The sequence below is a fragment of the Hyaena hyaena genome, unplaced genomic scaffold (genome assembly GCF_003009895.1).
Source record: "Hyaena hyaena isolate Hyena2069 unplaced genomic scaffold, ASM300989v1 scaffold_729, whole genome shotgun sequence".
Taxonomy (NCBI): domain Eukaryota; kingdom Metazoa; phylum Chordata; class Mammalia; order Carnivora; family Hyaenidae; genus Hyaena; species Hyaena hyaena.
In genome coordinates, this window is record NW_024081361.1 from 999,672 (window position 1) to 1,005,671 (window position 6,000).

The 6,000-nt window shown below is 38.6% G+C and overlaps 1 long non-coding RNA gene across 1 annotated transcript in view; it reads left to right on the forward strand.

Moving 5' to 3' along the window:
- LOC120220815 overlaps positions 1-3,493 on the forward strand; it is a 57,860-nt gene extending 54,367 nt beyond the window's left edge. The window contains exons 2-3 of the long non-coding RNA XR_005525665.1: positions 3,116-3,178; positions 3,369-3,493. This is a non-coding gene — a long non-coding RNA (uncharacterized LOC120220815). The remainder of the gene's footprint in view (positions 1-3,115; positions 3,179-3,368) is intronic.
- The last annotated feature ends 2,507 nt before the right edge of the window (positions 3,494-6,000 follow it).

Sequence of the window (6,000 nt, forward strand, 5' to 3'; positions counted from 1 at the left end):
GGGAAAAATTGGGAGATGCTGGTCAAGATGTACAAACTTCCAGTTAGAAGATGAATAAATTTTGAGGATCTAGTATTCAGCCTGGTGGATATAATTAGCAATACTGTATCATATACTTGAAAGTTGCTAAGACTGTATACCTTAAATGTTCTCACCACACACACAAAATTGTATGTATGTATGTGAAGTGATGGAAGTATTAACTAACCTTATTGTGGTAACCATTTTGCAATATACATATATATACCAAACCATCACTTTGTACACCTTGAACTTTACAAATTTTATATGTCAAGTATATCTTAATAAAATTGGATAAATAAGTAAATGGGAAGACTTCTTTAGTCTTCCTTAGAGCAGAAAACCAATTAGTAAATGTAGAAGAATACATGGTATTAGAAAATCTTCATTTGGCAAAAATCAGAGTAATAACAATAATTGTCATCAAAGCTAGTGAGTGAAAGTGAGGTGAAGAATGAGATTTTTCATAGTGAAATTATCTTTCTACAAAATATTATTGTTACAAAAAGAAGAAAGACATCTTTACATTTTTAGGGACCTGACAAATACAGTCTTAACTATGTGAAGTTAACATCACTCGCAACAGGACTTTGTAGACATAGGATAGACCACCTACCCAAAGTTGTTCAGATTTCGAGACTGATGAACACACACAGACACACACACTCACACTCACACCCCAGGATGGAGAATAGTGCATGACCCCATGCAGATCTGAAAATGGCTTGGGAGGGCAAGGAAGGTGACTGTTTTTGGCTTTTATTTTGTTTAAAGGATGGAGTTTTTAGGCATGAACCAGGGATTGTGTGGTTTGAATTTCTCACCTACACCAAAAGAGGGAGCATCTGAGCTTTCTTATTAGCGTGCCCAGCGTGGGGCAGAAGGAGAGGGATAGAACTTGAAAACCATCAGCTGTCAAAATGAAATCACATTTTTTATTATAGGGGCCAATTGATGCCATGTTCCACCCAGTAGGTACGATGAGAAGAATACAACATCTGTGACAGTCTAGCAAAAATACGTTACCCGAGTCAGATCCTAGAAACATCAGATAAATCTGTGTAGGAAAGAGTTCACATAGGAGGCTTTGGAAAAGGTTTTTTCTTAGAAAGCCCTGCTTGTGAGATTGGCCCCCATTGGTCTCTGGGAACCTGGAGTTCCCACACCTCAGGAGTGTTCCCACCACACTAACTGACAAGAGTAGCTCGTTCACTTGCCTAAATTGTTTGCATGAAGAATGTGGTTTATGCTAAGAGCCTCTTTCGTTCTGGGAGCCTGGAAATTTGCTAGGCAGGGGTGCCTAATGTGACAAGCTCCCAGTAAAAATTTTGGGCACTGAGTCCCTAATAAGCTACCTGGTAAGCAACATTCACATATATTATCACCAGTCACTGCTGGGGGAGTTAAGTGTGTCCTGTGTACCTTCACTGGGAGAGGATTCTTGGAGCTTGCCCACACTTTTGTCTGGACCTTGCCCATTGTGCATTTTCCCTTCACAGGTTTTGCTTTGTATCCTTTGGCTGTAATCATAGTTGTAAGGAAGAAGATATGCTGAGCTCTGTCATTTCTCCTAGCAAATCATTAAAACGGGGTGATCTTGAGGGACCCTGACACACCCACATTGAAAGACATGCTATAAAATGATTGCCCTATAATCTTTCTTTTGATTGTCCTATTATCTTAAGAAATGTCAGAGTGATAGAAGTCAAGAAAGGCATACAAATTGGGAACAATATGAGATCCTGGACTGGATCCTTCAGTAAAAAGGGTTATTTCTGGGATAATTAGCCAAATTCAAAATGGGCCTCTGGGTGATGGGTAGATAGGAGCTCCTTGTGCCAACTTTACAATGTATTTGCTAAGTTTAGAAGTACTTTGAAATAGGGGCGCCTGGGTGGCTTAGTCGGTTAAGCGTCCGACTTTCGCTTAGGTCATGATCTCGCGGTTCGTGGGTTCGAGCCCCGCGTCGGGCTCTGTGCAGACTGCCAGCTCAGAGCCCGGAGCCTGTTTCAGTCTGTGACTCCCTCTCTCTCTCTGACCCTCCCCTACTCACGCTGTCTCTCTCTCTCTCTCCTAGAAATAAATAAAATATTTAAAAAAAAAAAGAAGTACTTTGAAATAAAATATTTTTCAAAATTCTGAAAGCATATTTTTACTGGTTGCATAATATTTTATTTAATGCCACTACCACAGTGTCCTTGGAATGGCTCTCAACCCTGGATGCATGTTGCAGAATTTTAAAAAATATGCCTGCCCAGCTTCTACCCCTAGATATTTTGAATCAGTAGTTCTGATATGTGGCATAAGCATCACTATTGAAAAAATAGTTCCTCAAGGCATTCCCATGTACAGTCACAGTTGGCAATCACTAGGCTAAGAAAACTATGGTAGTAACCAGTCCCTTAATATTGACTACTTAGGTGGTTTCTGTCCATAATATTTCAGTAACAATGTTGTACATAAAGCTTTCCCATTGTACCATGTTTTTCACAGTGATCCCAGAAGTCAAAGGGTATGAATATTTTTAAGGCTTCTTTTGATATTTTCCCAAATTGTTTTTGAAAAATAAGTATCCCAGTGTCTATTTTACCACATGTACATGCAGTGTTTTAAACATCTTTGTTAATATAATACACAGACATGTTATCTTGTTTTAATTTTTATTTATTTGATTTCTTTAGAGGCTGAAGTATTTACAGTTGTTCTTGCGCCTAGTGTTTCCTCTTTTGGAAATAATCTTCAGAGTTTTGTTTTTTAATCTAGTGGGGCAATAGACTTCCTCTGATAGTTTTATATAAGTGCTTTATCATAGCCATTGCAGTATTTCCCCAGTTTGCCAGCTTGCCTTTTAATTTTGGGCATTTTACTCTTTGAGAAAGAACATTTTCTTGGGAATGAGAAAATATGCTGCAGCAGCAAGAAGAATTGCCAAATTCAAGCCTTGTTCTATATCTGGAAGGAGTTCCTAAGACAGAGGAGGAAGGAAATACTGCAAGTTTTGGCTAAAGGGCTCTGTGTTTTGGGTTTTTGAGGTATTTTGGGGTAAGGAACATATATTAAGCCCTATATGGTATATTTTGATTTTTAATCATAGGTGCCCTATTTTGAGGACTACATCAGAGTAAATGACACACACTCCTCGGCCATAGAGTATTTGGTAAGTTGGATACTAAATTAATTGTAGCACAGCTTTGAAAATAACAACTTGTTCAAAAAAGGAGTTCACGTAAGAAGTGCCATGTGGGTTTGCAAAAACAGATAGGAATAAGCATATTGTACTGTTTATTATTGAGAAGAATATTCTGGGCTAACCCCAGCCATAATCACTGCAGCATTCAATGTTTCAGGACAAGAACTCATCACAAAATGATGTTATTTCTGAAAATGCTATAAAAACGCATCAAAAGAAGAGAAGTGGATTGCACACAGAAACGAGAAATCTAGGATAGTCTGCAAAAACCTATTCACCCCATCCAGGTTAGTGGATTGCTTCAGCCACGCGGGGGAGCTCACAGCTCACTTCCCTCAGCTCTTACTCCACCCCCGAAGAAGTTAACAGAAGACATTGCATTGGCCAAGTCCAAGAACACCATTTAGGACACTATGCTAAGGCCTAGAAGTTTCTCTGTGCTGAAGGAAAAGTTACATGCAGTTCCTGGTGGCAGAATTTCTTTTTGGCTCCTCAATTCATAGGGTTTTCTCTCTTTGATTGGCTTTTTGGGAAGATGAGTTTCCCCTTACAGCGGTGGTGTAAAGAGGGCCCTGCTTAGGTGGAGATGCCTGCTGCCCTTCGAAGGTCTTGGGTGCAATGGATGGTTTCTGGAAACTAGGAACAAGTTTTCTTTCCTTCCTTGCTTTAATTGTGGTTTGATTGGAATTGTCTTTCTCCATCAGAGCCAAACAATGAGAATGACTGCAGGCCAAGCAACATCCTCTGGGTAATGAGACAGAACTGATTGCAGTAGGTTAGGAATTCACTTCAAGGGCAAACAAGGGCTCTTCTCACAACAGAGCTTCTCTGTAGAAAATCTTGGACTGATGGTGTCGGCATTTGTGGACAAGAGAGTATATTCACAGTTCAAATGTTTTGTTTTCCTTCTTACCTCCTTATTCTAAAATTGGTCTGAGATAAATCTTGATAACGGCATGGAACTTGGAGCACTAGAAACATCTGATAAACCAGAGTTATGAAATTCATCACTAAACAGATGAAGAGCAGTGGAAGTCCTTCTCTCTCTTATCTCCTTCCTCCCACCCTCCTTCTCTACCTCCCTCTCTCCCTGTCCTTCCTTTCCTCCTTCCCTGCCTTCCTTCCTCTCCTTCCTTCCTCCCCTCCCTTCTTCCTTTCCCATCCTTCCCATCCATCCCATCTCCCTTCCTCCTTCCCTTCCCTCTCTTCTTCTTTTCTTTTTTTCTTCTTTCTTTCCTTCCTTCCTCTGTTCTTCCCTCTCGTTCATTCATCTTTTTTCTTTTGGAGATGGTTCCATCTAAGATATATGAATAATTGCCTTTCTTGTTTAAAATTAATTTTTTAACTATATAAGTGATTCCTGAATGCTAGATTCTCCTTCCAAAAAACCCAGAAACCTACAGCTAAGGCTGCTGAGGAGTCCCATTGCAACACTACCGTGGTACCCCAGGGCTGTATCCTAGACACAGTTGCAGAGTAACTAAAGGAGGGCTGGCACCAGATTGCCTAGGCTCAAATTTAACTCTCCATTAACTGACTGTGCAGCTGTAGGCAAGTTACTTAACCTGTCTGTGCTCAAGTTTCCTTATGTGGCAAATGAAAATGTTATTAATCCATTTGGTACTTTTAAGGATAAATGTGATAATATATGCAAAACACTTAAATGGCATATAAACTTAAAAAGCGCTTAATAAGTGTTAGCTGCTATCATGCCATTTCCAACTTGAGATGTATATACTTCTCATTTCCCAGTGGTAACCACTATTGCGAACTTTCAGAATATCGTTTTAATATCCTTTGTGTGTGTTTGTGTGACAAAATGATATATTATACATATATTTTGCAGCTTGCCTTTTTCTCTTTCTTTTTTAAAATGTTTTTTAATTTATTTTTGAGAGAGCGAGAGAGACAGCGTGAGAAGGGGAGGGTCAGAGAGAGAGGGAGACACAGAATCCAAAACAGGCTCCAGGCTCTGAGCTGGCTGTGAGCATAGAACCTGACGCAGGGCTCGAACCCACGAACCATGAGATCATGACCTGAGCCGAAGTCGGACGCTTAACCGACTGAGACACCCAGGCACCCCGTAGCTTGCCTTTTTCAATTAGCAATGATGTTTTGTGATTTATCAATGTTGACACAAATAGATCTAGTGTATTCTTTTTTTAAAAATTTATTTTCATTTTAAGTTTTTATTTTAATATCAACTAGTTAACATACAGTGTTATATTAGATCTGGTATATTCCTTTTGAGTGCTACACAATGTACAATTGTGTATCTACAATTTCTTTAGCTATTTTCTTATTGATGGATGGTTAAAATGTTACTTATTTTTATCTATGACAAATAGTGCCGCACAGAACCTTCACGTAAGTGTCTGTGCCATATTGTGCATATGTGTTAGTTTCTCCCAGCTAGAAATCTATATGTGGAACTGCTAGGGTGTAGGATGGAATTAATTTATACTCCCTCTAGCAGTATCTGAGAGTACTCCCTTCCTTAAAACCTTGCAAAAGCTCATTAATAAAATTAAACATTGTTGTCAATGTTTCTAATGGAGAGAAATAATACTTAGTTAAATAGTTAATTTTATTAATGACATATTATTGTTTTAATTTGTATTTCCATGCTTTCCAGTGAGGCTGAACCTGTTTCATACGTGTACTGGCTATTTCTATTTTCTCTTCTGTAAATCTTCTGTTCATACCCTTTATTTGGATTACTATCATGTTGTTAGTCTTTTTCTTTTTCTTTTTCTTTTTTTTTTTTTTTTTTTTTTTTTTTTTTTTTT